This window comes from Gopherus evgoodei, chromosome 1, assembly GCF_007399415.2.
Source record: "Gopherus evgoodei ecotype Sinaloan lineage chromosome 1, rGopEvg1_v1.p, whole genome shotgun sequence".
NCBI lineage: Eukaryota > Metazoa > Chordata > Testudines > Testudinidae > Gopherus > Gopherus evgoodei.
This window is the reverse complement of record NC_044322.1, coordinates 202,294,174-202,310,749: the sequence shown is the minus strand read 5'-3', so window position 1 is coordinate 202,310,749 and position 16,576 is coordinate 202,294,174. Positions and strand designations below refer to the sequence as shown.

Below are 16,576 nucleotides of genomic sequence, written 5' to 3'. Positions count from 1 at the left end.
GCTTTGTTCTCTCTAGGTCCTGAAAGGGACCAGACGTGCAACCAGTATTTTTGCCAATCTCCCTGCTACAGTCTCTTATATATTCAGAATAGTGAGTATTAAGTAGAAAAGGCGGTTATAGTCTTTTGATTGTTTTCTGTATTTGCAAATGTGATTTTGCTGGACGGATTTTAATTGGTATTTGTGCTTGCGGGAGACTTCTTTCTAGTGTTTATAAGCTGAAAGACCCTGTAATATTCCATCTTGATCTTACAGAGATTTCTTACTTTTTTCTTTCTTTTATTAAAAGCTTTTCTTTTTAAAAGACCTGATATTTTTTTTCTTGTTAAGGCTCAAAGGAACTGAGTCTGTACTGACTAGGGAATTGGTGGGAGAAGGGAAGGAGGAGTGGGGGAGGAAAGGTGAATTTCCTCTGTGTTTTAGATTCACGGAGCTTGAATCTGTCTATCTCTCCAGGATAGCCCAGGGAGGGAAAGCCTGGGAGGGAGAGAGAAGGGGGAGAAAAAACCTGATTTCTCTGTGTTGTGATTCAAGGAGTTTGAATCACGGTGATCTCCTAGTGTACCCAGTGCGGGAAAGATCTGGGAGGAAGAAAGGAGTGGGAGGGGAAATGGTTTATTCCCCTTCGTTGTGAGACTCAAGGAATTTGGGTCTTGGGGTCCCCAGGGAAGGTTTTTGGGGGGACCAGAGTGCCCCAAAACACTATGTTTTTGGGTGGTGGCAGCCTATCAGATCTAAGCTGGTAATTAAGCTTAGAGGAATTCATGCTGGTACCCCATCTTTTGGACTCTAAGGTTCAGATTGGGGAATTATACCATGACAGTCCCTGCTTACATACATCTCATATTGTCTCTAGAACCCACCCCAATATCCCTGCTGGCCAGCCTGCTTTCCTGACTCACCAAAAGTATGTGCCAAGGACAGCTAGTGAGTCAGAGGTAAAGCTGGCTAGAAGAAACATTGATGAAAAGGAAATTGCATCACAAAAATAAGGTTAAAATAACATTAAGGTTGCCAAGTCAGGAAATGCCTAAACTGAAATCTCCTTGCAAACCTTAACATGGTCCCTTCATATGTATTATAATACCATCTTTAATTACATGATCACATCCTATTTTTCCCCCATAGCACCCTGTCTCCAGTGCTTAGGAACAAATTGGGTCTCTTGATTCAGTGTGTGGCTTCAGGCCTTATTTGCCATACTCCATCCAAATCCCACTCTGAATACAGAAATATTATTTTTTTCATGGTATGGTATTCTCAGCTGTAGTATCTGAGGGCTTCATAAATATTAATTAATCTTCACAAAACCTTTGGGGTAAGGTGGTATCTCCATTTTTCTGAGGAGGAACTGAGTCACGGAAATTCAGATCAAAATTACCCATACATTTTGGAATATACCTAGGGCCAGACTCTTTTAAGAGTATTTTGCATTTTATATCACTTTATAAGGCTGAAAGCATAGCTCCAAATTATTTCAATTGGAGTCATGCATACATATCACTTCTGCAAATCTGACCCCCCAGGTGTCTTTTATTGGGCACTCAAAACAAGAACACACAATTAGTGACCACCTGTGAATGTTTTGGTTTAAGGGACTTGCCTACCACTACATAGGAACCTTGTGTCTAAGACAGGGATAGAATCTAATTCTTTTGTGTTGCATTCTACTTCCTTAGCCAAGAGGCCATCCTGTTTCTTGCTAGAATCCTCTGCTTCACTCACCACACACCTTCCAATTTTTGCAATAAATAAGCGAGGGAGGCAACATACAACAGCTCCTTTCACTACACAACCCTGATTCTTCATCAGAGCAGGTTAATCCTGTGCACTGAATGAGGCAGAGGTTCCATGGGGAGAGGGGGGAGTATATTTTTTATGAAACTAAAGACTGTATTAGAACACATACACACAAGGGGGCTGAGTTAAGGTTGCACAGGCAACTGTAAATCTGGCATTTCCTAACTTTTAAGTGCTGGACTTTGCAACCTTAACTCTCTCTTCATGTAGCTATTTTGGGATGTGATTCCTAAGTCTTTAAAAAAGCAACCTAGGAAGAAAAAAAATTCTAACGTGTGGAAACTTCAGGAGGATTGGAACCTTTAGATCCACAGCACAACCACTGCCATCTGAGTTAATATAATATAAATAGTAACAGTAATAGACTATTATTGTCAATGTGGACCAACCACTATGCAAGTGGCCACAGCTGTTGGCTGATATCAGAGGGATTTTGAGATTCACGACTCCTGGGTTAAATTCCAGGTTCTGTATTCCAGTGGTTATTTACCCTTGTTCTTTTCTCTCTTCTCCTGTCCCCTATTCCCCTTCTCCCTCCAGCTCTTGCTCCTCACCCTTATGTTTTTGAACCAATGTGCTTCATTGGTCTCCTCCATGCTGTCCGAGTGCCAACAGGAGGGGGTTTGATGGTACTAAAGAGAGAGAATCTCCCTGCTCCCAGTTCTGGTGCCCAGCATCAGAGCAGCAGTTGGGAAGAGAACGTCCTAATTCTGGATTATATCAGTTTAGGTTGTGTTACTATAGCAAAAAATCCAGTGAAATAAAGGCTGTGTGACTAAGCTGTGATGCTTGCAAACTGTCATGGGAGGCTAGGTTGTGTGTGAGATCACTAAACTTTTTAATTTGGATCTAAATCAAACCACAAGCATGAGAGAGAGAGAGAGAGCGAACACACCATTTTCACAATGTTGTACAATTTTTCTACTTCTAATAATTTGTATGCTTCTGACCCATGTGTAATAGAAGCTACAGCAAACAGAAATAAAGTTCAATTTGCCTTCGTTAAATTTCAGCATTTATATTGGCATTTCACTGAGAAAAATCTCATGAACAGGCACTCTGCCTCCTTTTTATGTTTTTGTACACTGTTCAGGTAACACTCCTTTAAGTTGAAGTCTCATCAGTACCAAACTGGACATTTTTATAGTGACTGCGTAACTTGCTCTTCCATTTTACAATCCACACTTTTTTATTTTAAGGTCACTTGAGAAATGGAAATCTGATAGTTGGAATCACATGGAATTACTAGGATTTACCATACTGGAGAAGGCACATAGTCTGATTGCATAGTCATCCAGTGAGGGAACAGAAACAGTATAATATGCTATTGTAATCAGATCTAATCTGTGCAGTTCAAATTCTGAATACTTGCACAGAACTCTTCATACTATGAAGTTAAAAATCACAAAAAAGCCAAACCAAAACAAAAGTCAGACAAGTTTAAATAACCAGTTCACTGGAGGGATTCATTATCATGTTGTGAACATTCTGCAAGCAGAAAAAAAGGTAAAATTCATCCACTAAATTATTCCCTACAAATTAGTCACATGGCCTTAATAACCAGTTACATATTTTTACACTTTTTATTGTATTGTAGATGATAATCTTCAACAAGTAGGAGTTGGACTAGACAACTTAACAAGTATTTTCCACCTATATAGTAGCTTTTACATGTCTTGAAGGAATTTGTCCTTTGTAATTATTTAACAGAATATGTCTTACGTTACCCTGGAGTCTACTTTTAAGTGAGAAAAATGTTAAACAATTTTTGTTGCTTCATTTAACCAAATATGATCATGATGAGTGTATAACCCATTCAGAGGTTGGCAGAAATGAGCTTACCTACCCCTCTGCTAGAGAAGGAAACATGGTTGTCTTCTGTGAGTACAAGATTTTGGGGTTGGGGGAGGTGCAGAAAGGTTGGACTAGCAACTGTGGGGAATTAATTCCCTGCCATCACGCGATATAAGAGGAATGTGGGCACCCTGTGTTCTGGGGTTAGGTGTAACCGAGAGGAGAGCTAAGAAGGGCTGGGTCTCCTGAACCTGGTTGAAATTAGTTGTGCTTTAGACCTTTCTTTGGATGTGGCTAAAACAATCATGTTCTTGCTTTGGCTAAGGGAAGCCCTATTGTCTCCTAGTCCTTAGACCTCCAAGCAGGGGTAGTCAATAGGTAGACCATGGGCCAAACCCAGATTGCCAGATGCTTTTGAACGGACCCATTATTTACCTAATATTATCATTATTGTTATTTTTTTTACATTTTCCCTGGTATTTGGACCTTGACTATGCCTTGACCAAGAAATCTGAACCTTGACAAAAAAGAATTGTCTACCCTTGCCCTAAAGACACTACAGGATATTCTTGTTTACTTTTTGGTTTTTACAGTAATGCATACCACAAGAGCATTCAGACTCCCCTTAGGGGAGCAGACTCCTTTGCCGCCTGGCTGGTCAGAGTATTCTCACAGGTGGAACACTTTGCTTAAAAGGAAAAGAGGTGAGTGTATATAAGATGAAGATGTTGAATCCCAGAAGGGCAGAGATCACTGCTGCCAACACAAACACATCAGACAACTGGTAAACAGATGACATAAGTGCACTCAGATTGAAGTAGTTTAGTCTGCCTGAAAATTCCCCAGCAGCAGAAGTATATCCATTAGGCAGAGACAGTATCATTACATGAGAAGCACTCTACTGTCAGTTTTAAAATAAACACTAAAGAAGTACCTTCTGACCAGAAAACAGGTCTGGATGCCATGTTGTATCCTGCTATCATGTACCCTCAACAGACTTGCCAACTTATATTGTGGTTTGATTAGATGGCCTGGGGGAAGAAAATTAACATTGTATTCTCACTTATAGGGTGATACCTTTTATTAAATTCTGACAGTGCATGGCAGACTTGCCCCTCATCTGAAACTGGGGACAACCTGGAACTCTGCTTAGAGTGAGGTGGGAGTTCTGGTAAGTGCTTATATCACTATGCGGTTTGGAAGGGCAACTCCACTTGCCATATAAATTTGTATAAAAGGCACCTTCAGCAACTACGTATACAATATGTAAGCAAGCATATTCGTAATAGTATACTAGAGAGGTGGGTGTGGATTTAGCCCTCTCAAAAGGATCCAGGGACAACCACGGTTTTAGGGGTGTAAGGACTTATTCTAGACAGTCCCATAAAACAGATTATTTAGTAAAAGTGGTGAGATTAGCATCATAGGCTATTCTGGGAGCTTTGGAGGAGAGGGACTGCCACTCCAGCTTGTGTGTCGCTGGCTGTAAGGAGGAACTGCTGGGAGAGCAATACAGCGGTGCACAGACAATCCAGGAAGTTTTTGGAAAGTGTAGGGGACAATTTCTTGGTGCAAGTGCTGGAGGAACCAACTAGGGACAGAGCTCTTCTTGACCTGCTGCTCACAAACAGAGAAGAGTAAGTAGGGGAAGCAAAAGTAGATGGGAACTTGGGAGGCAGTGAACATGAGATGGTTGACTTCAGGATCCTGACACAAGGAAGAAAGGAGAACAGCAGAATACAGACCCTGGACTTCAGAAAAGCAGACTTTGACTCCCTCAGGGAGCTGATGGGCAGGATCCCCTGGGAAAATAACATGAGGGGGAAAGGAGTCCAGGAGAGCTGACTGTATTTTAAAGAATCCTTATTGAGGTTGCAGGAAAAAAACCATCCTGCTGTATAGAAAGAATAGTCAATATGGCAGGCAACCAGTCCTTGTTGATCTTAAACGCCAAAAAGAAGCTTACAAGAAGTGGAATATTGGACAAATGACCAGGGAAGAGTATAAAAATATTGCTCAGGCATGCAGGAGTGAAATCAGGAAGGTCAAATCACACTTGGAGTTGCAGCTAGCAAGAGATGTTTAGAGTAACAAGAAGAGTTTCTTCAGGTATGTTAGCAACAAGAAGAAAGTCAAGGAAAGTGTGGGCCCCTTACTGAATGAGGGAGGCAACCTAGTGACAGAGAATGTGGAAAAAGCTAATGTACTCAATGATTTTTTTGTCTCTGTGTTTACAAACAAGGTCAGATCCCAGACTGCTGCACTGGGCAGCACAGTATGGGGAGAAGGTGACCAGCCCTCTGTGGAGAAAGAAGTGGTTCAGGACTACTTAGAAAAACTGGACGAGCACAAGTCATAAGAACGGCCGTACCAGGTCAGACCAAAGGTCCATTTAGCCCAGTATCTGTCTACCGACAGTGGCCAATGCCAGGTGCCCCAGAGGGAGTGAATCTAACAGGCAAAGATCAAGTGATCTCTCTCCTGCCATCCATCTCCATCCTCTTATGAACAAAGGCTAGGGACACCATTCTTTACCCTTCCTGGCTAATAGCCATTTATGGACTTAGTCACCATGAATTTATCCAGTTCCCTTTTAAACATTGTTATAGTCCTAGCCTTCACAACCTCCTCAGGTAAGGAGTTCCACAAGTTGACTGTGCGCTGTGTGAAGAAGAACTTCCTTTTATTTGTTTTCAACCTGCTACCTATTAATTTCATTTGGTGACCCCTAGGTCTTGTATTATGGGAATAAGTAAATAACTTTTCCTTATCCACTTTCTCCACATCACTCATGATTTTATATACCTCTATCATATCCCCCCTTAGTCTCCTCTTTTCCAAGCTGAAGAGGCCTAGCCTCTTTAATCTTTCCTCATATGGGACCCTCTCCAAAACCCTAATCATTTTAGTTGCCCGTTTCTGAATCTTTTCTAGTGCTAGAATATCTTTTTTGAGGTGAGGAGACCACATCTGTACACAGTATTCGAGATGTGGGCGTACCATGGATTTATATAAGGGCAATAATATATTCTCAGTCTTATTCTCTATCCCCTTTTTAATGATTCCTAACATCCTGTTTGCTTTTTTGACTGCCTCTGCGCGCTGCATGGACATCTTCAGAGAACTATCCACGATGACGTCAAGATCTTTTTCCTGACTCGTTGTAGCTAAATTAGCCCCCATCATATTGTATGTATAGTTGGGGTTATTTTTTCCAATGTGCATTATTTTACATTTATCCACATTCAATTTCATTTGCCATTTTGTTGCCCAATCACTTAGTTTTGTGAGATCTTTTTGAAGTTCTTTACAATCTGCTTTGGTCTTAACTATCTTGAGTAGTTTAGTATCATCTGCAAACTTTGCCACCTCACTATTTACCCCTTTCTCCAGATCATTTATGAATAAATTGAATAGGATTGGTCCTAGGACTGACCCTTGGGGAACACCACTAGTTACCCCTCTCCATTCTGAGAATTTACCATTAATTCCTATCCTTTATTCCCTGTCTTTTAACCAGTTCTCAATCCCTTTTATCCCATGACAGCTTAATTTACATAAGAGCCTTTGGTGAGGGACCTTGTCAAAGGCTTTCTGGAAATCTAAGTATACTATGTCCACAGGATCCCCCTTGTCCACATGTTTGTTGACTCCTTCAAAGAAGTCTAATAGATTAGTAAGACACGAGTTCCCTTTACAGAAACCATGTTGACGATTGTTCAACAGTTTATGTTTTTCTATGTGTCTGACGATTTTATTCTTAACTATTGTTTCGACTAATTTGCCCAGTACCGACATTAGACTTACCGGTCTGTAATTGCCGGAATCATCTCTAGAGCCCTTTTTAAATATTGGCGTTACATTAGCTAACTTCCAGTCATTGGGTACCGAATCTGATTTAAAGGACAGGTTACAAACCTTAGTTAATAGTTCTGCAACTTCACATTTGAGTTCTTTCAGAAGTCTTAGGTGAATGCCATCTGGTCCCGGTGACTTGTTAATGTTGAGTTTATCAATTAATTCCAAAACCTCCTCTAGTGACACTTCAATCTGTGACAGTTCCTCAGATTTGTCACCTACAAAAGCCAGTCCAGGTTTGGGAATCTCCCTAACATCCTCAGCCATGAAGACTGAAGCAAAGAATCCACTTAGTTTCTCCACAATGACTTTATCGTCTTTAAGCGCTCCTTTTGTATTTCGATCGTCAAGTGGCCCCACTTGTTGTTTAGCAGGCTTCCTGTTTCTGATGTACTTAAAAAACATTTTATTATTACCTTTGGAGTTTTTGGCTAGCCATTCTTCAAACTCCTCTTTGGCTTTTCTTATTACACTCTTGCACATAAGCTGGCAGTGTTTGTGCTCCTTTCTATTTGTCTCACTAGGATTTGACTTCCACTTTTTAAAGGAAGTCTTTTTATCTCTCACTGGTTTTTTTACATGGTTGTTAAGCCACAGTGGCTCTTTTTTAGTTCTTTTACTGTGTTTCTTAATTTGGGGTATACATTGAAGTTGGGCCTCTATTATGGTGTCTTTAAAAAGGCCCCATGCAACTTGCAGGGATTTCATTTTAGTCACTGTACCTTTTAAATTTTGTTTAACTAACCCCCTTATTATTGAATAGTTCCGTCTTTTGAAATTAAATGTCACAGTGTTGGGCTGTTGAGGTGTTCTACCTCCCACAGGGATGTTGAATGCTATTGTATTATGGTCACTATTTCCAAGCGGTCCTGCTATAGTTACCTCTTGGACCAGATCCTGTGCTTCACTCAGGATTAAATCTAGAGTTGCTTCTCCCCTTGTGGGTTCCCGTACCAGCTGCTCCATGAAGCAGTAATTTAAAGTATTGAGAAATTTTATCTCTGCATTTCATCCTGAAGTGAAATGTTCCCAGTCAATATGGGGATAATTGAAATCCCCCACTATTATTGGGTTCTTAATTTTGATAGCCTCTCTAATTTCCCTTAGAATTTCATCATCACTATTACTGTCCTGGTCAGGTGGTCAATAATAGATCCCTAATGTTATATTTTTATTAGATCATGAAATTTCTATCCATAGCAATTCTATGGAACATTTGGATTTGCTTAAAATTTTTACTTCATTTGAATCTACTTTTTCTTTCACATATAGTGCCACTCCTCCCCCTGCACGACCTGTTCTGTCCTTCCGATATATTTTGTACCCCACTGATTGCTCTCAGTCCACCAGGTTTCTGTGATGCCTATTATACCAATATTATATCTAGTTCACCCATCTTATTATTTAGACTTCTAGCATTTGTGTATAAGCACTTTAAAAACTTGTCCCTGTTTATTTGTCTGCCCTTTTCTGATGTGCCAGATTCTTTTTTATGTGACTGTTTATCATCTGATCCGGCCCTTACATTATCTTCTTCCATCCTCTGTTCCTGACTATAACCTGGAGATTCCCTATCATCAGACTCTTCCCTAAGAGAAGTCTGTGTCCGATCCACATGCTCCTCTGCAGCAGTCGGCTTTCCCCCATCTCCTAGTTTAAAAACTGCTCTACTACCTTTTTAATGTTTAGTGCCAGCAGTCTGGTTCCACTTTGGTTTAGGTGGAGCCCATCTCTCCTGTATAGGCTTCCCCTATCCAAAAGTTTCCCCAGTTCCTAATGAACGTAAACCCCTCCTCTCTACACCATCGTCTCATCCACGCATTGAGACTCTGAAGCTCTGTCTGCCTACCTGGCTCTGAGCGCGGAACTGGGAGCATTTCTAAGAATGCCACCATAGAGGTCCTGGATTTCAGTCTCTTCCCTAGCAGGCTAAATTTGGCGTCCAGGACATCTCTCCTACCCTTCCCTATGTCATTGGTACCTACATGTACCACGACCACCGGCTCATCCCCAGCACTACACATAAGTCTGTCTAGATGCCTTGAGAGATCCGCAACCTTTGCACCAGGCAGGCAAGTCACCATACAGTTCTCCCGGTCATCACAAACCCAGCTATCTATGTTTCTAATGATCGAATCTCCCATTACTAACACCTGCCATTTCCTAGCAACTGGAGTTCCCTTCCCCAGAGAGGTAACCTCAGTGCGAGAGGCAGCCCAGCACCATCTGGAAGGAGGGTCCCAACTATGGGAAGGTTTCCCTCTGCTCCCATTGACTGCTCTGCTTCCATGGGCCTTTCTTCCTCCTCAACGGCACAGAGGCTGTCTGAGCGGAGGTGGGACAATTCTACAGTGTCCTGGAAAGCCTCATCAACTTACCTCTCTGCCTCTCTTAGCTCCTCCAGTTCCGCCACCCTGGCCTCCAAAGTCCGTACGTGGTCTCTGAGGGCCAGGAACTCCTTGCACTGACTGTATACATATGCCACCGGCCCACAAGGCAGGTAATCATACATGCTACATTCAGAGCAATAAACTGGATAGCCCCCACTCTGCTGCTGGGCTTCTGCCTGCATTGTCTCCTAGTTAATGGAAGGGTGGTTTAAAGAGAGGGTTTTGGAATATGGTTTGGATTATAGGTTTTAAGGGGACTACAGCGGAACAGGTAGGACTGACAAGAGACCCCCCCCTTCCCACTCCCCTTCCAAACTCCCTTGCAAAACTCCCTGTTAGCAGCCCCTGTTTACAAGCTCCCTGGCCGCTTGTGCGCAGCTTTATAAAGTCCTGGCCTGAGTTAATGCCCCGCCCACTGATTAAGGCTCAGCCAATTACCAGAGGCTTCGAGCTTTCAAACCTTCCTTTGAAGCTCACGGCCTCCAACTGCCAGCCACAGCACACAGTCCTTCGAAAAACCAACCAACCGAACAGACTGCCAAACACAAGCTCAGCACAGAGCACACAGCCTACAGCAAGTAACCCCCAAACACACACACACACACACACACACACACACACACACACACACACACACACACACACACACACACACTACAGACAGTCACTTACCCCACAGATGCTGTATTTGCTCCTCCTTCACCTGGAGAACTCACTTGCAAAACTCCCTGTTAGCAGCCCCTGTTTGCCGCATCTGAGGGTGCTAAAGGGGTTGGCAAATGTGACTGCAGAGCCATTGGACATTATCTTTGAAAACTCATGGCAAACGGGGGAGGTCCCAGATGACTGGAAAAAGGCTAATGTAGTGCCTATCTTTAAAAAAGGGAAGGAGGAGGATCCGGGGAACTACAGGCCAGTCAGCCTCACCTCAGTCCCTGGAAAAATCATGGAGCAGGTCCTCGAGGAATCAATTCTGAAGCACTTAGAGGAGAAGAAAGTGATCAGGAACAGTCAGCATAGATTCACCAAGGGCAAGTCATGCCTGACTAACCTAATTGCCTTCTATGAGGAGATGACTGGGTCTGTGGATGAGTGGAAAGCAGTGGATGTGTTATTCCTTCACTTTAGCAAACCTTTTGATAAGTTCTTCCACAGTATTCTTGCTGGCAAGTTAAAGAAGTATGGGCTGGATGATTGGACTATAAGGTGGATAGAAAGCTGGCTAGATCGTCCGGCTCAATGGGTGATGATCAACGGCTCCATGTCTAGTTGGCATCCAGTTTCAAGTGGAGTGCCCCAAGGGTCGGTGATGGGGCCGGTTTTGTTCAATATCTTCATTAATGATCTGGAGGATGGCGTGGACTGCACTCTTAGCAAGTTTGCAGATGACACTAAACTGGGAGGAGTGGTAGATACGCTGAAGGGTAGGGATAGGATACAGAGGAACCTAGACAAATTAGACGACTGGGCCAAAAGAAACCTGATGAGGTTCAACAAGGACAAATGCAGAGTCCTGCACTTAGGACAGAAGAATCCCGTTTACTGTTACAGACCAGAGACTGAATGGCTAGGAAGCAGTTCTGCAGAAAAGGACCTAGGGGTTACAGTGGACGAGAAGCTGGATATGAGTCGACAGTGTGCCCTTGTTGCCAAGAAGGCTAATGGCATTTTGGGCTGTATAAGTAGGGGCATTGCCAGCAGATCGAGGGATGTGATCATTCCCCTCTATTCGACATTGGTGAGGCCTCATCTGGAATACTGTGTCCAGTTTTGGGCCCCACACTATAAGAAGGATGTGGAAAAATTGGAAAGAGTCCAGCGGAGGGCAACAAAAATGATTAGGGGGCTGGAGCACATGATTTATGAGGAGCGGCTGAGGGAACTGGGATTGTTTAGTCAGAAGAAGAGAAGACTGAGGGGGGATTTGATAGCTGCTTTCAACTATCTGAAAGGGGGTTCCAAAGAGGATGGATCTAGACTGTTCTCAGTAGTAGCAGATGAGAGAACAAGGAGTAATGGTCTCAAGTTGCAGTGAGAGAGGTTTAGGTTGGATATTAGGAAAAACGTTTTCACTCGGAGAGTGGTGAAGCATTGGAATCTGTTACCTAGGGAGGTAGTGGCATCTCCTTCCTTAGAGGTTTTTAAGGTCAGGCCTGACAAAGCCCTGGCTGGGATGATTTAGTTGGGAATTGCTCCTGCTCTAAGCAGAGGGTTGGACTAGATGACCTCCTGAGGTCCCTTCCAGCCCTGATATTTTATGATTCTATGAACTTTTTAAAACACTTGTTTACCAGAACTTTCTGGTAAACACTTGCAAGGAGAAACTCCCTCTGTTTAAGGCTTTTGAACTGTGTTGATAGTCTCTGCCATCTGATATTGTGCAAATAGTGTAAGGTATCCTTTATATTGTAATGTATTATTATGCTGTTAACAGTCTTTTCAGTTTATAATAATTCCTGGGTTCTATTCCTGGCTCTGCCATAGATTTTCTGTGTGACTATGGATAAGTCACCTAATCTTTCTGTGTCTCAGTTTCTACCTCTGTAAAATGGGCACAATAACCCTTGTCTACTTTTATAAAGATCTTTATGATCTAGAAAAGGCACTTCTATTATAAACAAAGTCACTTTTCTAGCTAATTAACCAGAGTGAATGGGGGGATAGGAACAAAAGAATGATGATACTAGGTCAGATTAATGGTCCATCGAGCCCAGTATCTGGCAACAGTGACCAATGCCAAGTGTTTCAGAGGGAATGAACAGAACAGATAATCATCAGGTGATCCATCCCATTGTCCACTAGCTGTTTAGGCACATCCACAGCATGGGGTTGCATCCCTGACCATCTTGGCTAATAGCCATTGATGATCTAGCCTTCATGAACTTATCTAAGGGTATGGCTATACTACCCGCCGAATGGGCAGGTAGTGTTCGATGTATCGGGGATCAATTATTTCGTCTTGTCTGGCTGCGATAAATTGATCTGCTAATCGATGCCCGTACTCCACCTTGGCAGGAGGAGTAAGCGGAGTTGACGGGGGAGTTGCAGCAGTCAACTTACCGCCATGAGGATGGCCAGGTAAGTCGAACTAAAATACTTCGACTTCAGCTATGCGAATATAAAAAATATTAATTTATATAAATTTAATGTCTTCATTATATTCTTTTTTCAGCAAGAGTCCAAAAAGACTGAATATCTTGGAAAATATAGAAGATACACTGGGACTGAAGTTCAAATTAGTCCAACCTGGGAAAACCCTCTGACTTTCTCATGAGTGATCCTTGGCTGTTGTCTTAAAATTACTCGAGATGTTATTACTGGCTTTGGACAGTATCTACCATGATGGGATGGATCTAAGTAGTGAGGCTGGTGGATTAATTTTGCTACTACGTTCAGAGAAGACTATTGCCGTTCTATCTCCTGTAAGTCTACTGTTGAAATCACTTGGGTCATTAAACAATACCATCCAGGCATCTGCTACAACACTAGTAGACCTCTGTCCAGCAATGGAAGCCACATTTGGATCAATCAAGTTTACTGGAAGAAGCAAAGACTTCAGTCCAGAAGTTGACTAATGAAGGCATTTATATTGAATCCTTAAGTGAAGAGGACAAGTGTTTGTTAAGACAACTGAAAAAGTACAGAGACTTGATTCTTAAAAATCTACAGCAGCGACTTCTAGATTCTACTCAACCTCTACCTAGCTTTTACAGATCCCTGTCCTATAAAACACTGACAGTTGAATGGAGTGAGGCACTACCAGCTATGAGGCTGCTATGCACTCAGGACAGAATAGAGAATTTGAATACAGAGTGGAATATCATACGATAAATGAGTGAAGATTTGACTTCAACTTTTTTTTTTATCATCACTAGTGGCTCGACCCGATCTTTGTGCTTTTTCCTGGGATGAAAGACGTAGGAATTCATCTCTTGCTGCTCCCAGTCACAACAGCTACAGCTGAGTGTTCTTTTTCTTCATTGAATAGAATTGTGTGTTCTGAAAGAAGTCACCTTCTGCCTGATCATATGAATGAACTAAATGAGCATATCAGTTGAAGGAATGGAAGTACCAGACACACAAGAAGCCACCAAAGATGAATGCATTGCATTCAGGAAGTTCATTAACAGAGTCCTGCAAAATTATAACAAGAAACCAAGAAGGATGTAGATATAGTGCTCCATGGGGGGGGGAGGCTTGAGTAGCCAACTTTAATTTGTGTGAGGATTTTAAAACATGAGTTAAATCTACTAAAATGATCATGAAACATTTTTTCAGTTTTTACTATGGTGCCATACAGCCCACCTTCATCTTCACGGTCTCACCACTCATCAGCCCTGACACCCCCCCTCCGTAGAAATTCGAACACCCCCCCAATTTCAATTCCTGGGGAAACCACTGCGAGTGGTTTGAAGGGGGACACCAAAACGCTGGTATGTCCTGGAGGGTGGCCCTGGCTATGCCCCCTTTTTGAGCCCCTGCGGACATGAGTAAAATACAAATTAAAGAGATACAGGACTAGTGTCCGACTGAAACGCCCTGTAAAATCCAGCATCCTCCTAACAACTTCACAAGCTGTGAGCCTGCCAGTTTAAATGGGGACAGTGCCGTAAACCTGCAGTTTGGGATTGCCTCGCTGCAGACATTCAAGAACCCAGAGAGGCGCCCCTGCCCAGAAACTCTCCCCTCCCCTCCCCTCCCCTCCCCGCCGCTCAGTGCCACATCACTCCAGGCAGGCTCCGCCGTCCCCGCCCGCCCTGCTCTTGCAGAGGGCGGCTTGCTTGTCTTCTACACGCGGACCCGGGAGCCAAGAAACTGATTGCGCCTGGAGCCCATCCGGAGGCGCCGAGACGGCAGCGCTGCCAATGAAAGGCAATCGGGGGGCGTTGCAGACAGGCCAGCGCTGGAGTTTAGCGCCCAGCGGTGCAGCCGGCGGAGGCACAGCTGGGCAGCTGTGGTGGGGGAGGGGGGAACGCATCCTTTGCAGACAATAATCGGAGGCGTTTTCTACGTGCTGCAAAGAAGACGCGGGGAAAGGGGGTGTTAATGTTTCCCTCCCACTCAGAGATGGGAGGCGGTGGGGACTCGGCGCACAACTGGACTGTAAAGGTGGCTGGAGGCAACAGCCGCAGATTGGTCTCAGTTCAAGTTTAAACAGGCAAGAAAGCAGGAGGAAGAAATTGCAGAGAAACAGACCAAACTAGGTAAGGGGTTGCTTAGTATATGTTAAAATGGTTTAAACTTTGTACTGACTGTGGGGAGGGAAGAAATCAGTCCGTGCCTCAAAGCAGATGCCGCCTGCCCCCTGCACCAGAGCCTCCGATTTAAAAGCAGTTGAGCGGCTGTAACGGTGTTCCCTGCATGCATCCCCTAAATTATTTGCTTTTAAATCCTGTAAAAGCAGCAAAGAATCCTGTGGCACCTTATAGAAAACGTCTGCTAGTCTATAAGGTGCCACAGGATTCTTTGCTGCTTTTACAGATCCAGACTGACACGGCTACCCCTCTGATTTTAAATCCTGGTGTCCTATCTGCTGATTGAGCCCCATTTCCTTCTCAGTGGGGAGGGGAGTTGCATCCAGCAACGTGTGCTCTCAGGCACTGCCTTCCTTAATCTAGACTTGCATTCTCCCCCTTGTACAAACTCTTTAAAACAAGCCAGCCCTGACTAATCAGACTAGTGTGGACCAGTGGTTAGAGCAAAGGACTAGGAGTTTTGGGTACTATTCCTGGCTCTGGGTAACTCCTCTGAGGGTTGCTCTGAGGACTAATCGACATCACTAACTTTTGGTGCCACAAGTACTCCTGTTCTTTTTGCAGATACAGACTTTTGTTGAGATCCTCTGCTGAAAGGTGAGAAGTGCATAGCAGGAGAACTGAGGGATAGCAGAGTACTCTCATTTATTACCTGTACAATGTGTCTGTTATAGGCAAGCGGTACTGCCACTCTAGAGTACATTCAGATACTGTATATCTCCTAACTTTTTATGGGATTAGATAATAATGCGCTCCATTTTAAACCCATAAATATTCTGGGCTATTCCACTCAAAGTGTGGATGACTTCTTACTTCAGTTACTATAAATCATTTACATCAGCAATTCTGAATCATGAAATAGAGACTGCTGAAAATGTTATGGATGTAAATGAAACAAATCCTACTTAGTTTTAAACTGCTGGCACTGTTTACCTTTCTCCTTCCTTCTTGGGTCTTTCAGGTTGAGAGAAATCTGTGTTTCGTCTTCAGTTTCTAGCTGAAAGAATTGAATTGGAATTTAATAATAATCAGTTATTAAATGTTAGAAACTCCCAAACTACCAGGCTCCCTATTTTACTTTATTCTGTTAAAAATCTCTGCGTAGCCCATGAAAGCTTATGCTCAAATCCATTTGTCAGTCTCTAAGGTGCCACAAGTACTCCTGCTCTTTTTGATTGCTCCATGTTATTCCAATTTTCAGAAATCACTCATTCTCCAACTCTCATAGTTCTACAACTTTACATGTTCACCGAATTGCATAGTCCAAATATTTTTTTTACCTTTTTAGTAGGCAGTTTTTAGAATTTTCAGCAGTTGGCAACTGAAATGCACAAGAAGCTAAAGTTTTAAAGCATTTATACAGCTGTATTTGTAAATCAGAGCTTGAGTGATCATTTTCTATTTGCACACCTGCTACTTGTGATTTGTCTGGTGTTATAGCTTTATTCTGATAGTATTATGATCTTGTGTAACTGTTTT

The 16,576-nt window shown here is 42.9% G+C and overlaps 1 protein-coding gene across 1 annotated transcript in view; it reads left to right on the top strand.

The window, feature by feature from the left end:
* Positions 1 to 14,944: 14,944 nt before the first annotated feature.
* TMEM45A (transmembrane protein 45A) overlaps positions 14,945 to 16,576 on the top strand; it is a 35,644-nt gene continuing 34,012 nt past the window's right edge. The window contains exon 1 of the mRNA XM_030552583.1: positions 14,945 to 15,046. The gene's annotated coding sequence lies outside the window, so the exon portion shown is untranslated. The remainder of the gene's footprint in view (positions 15,047 to 16,576) is intronic.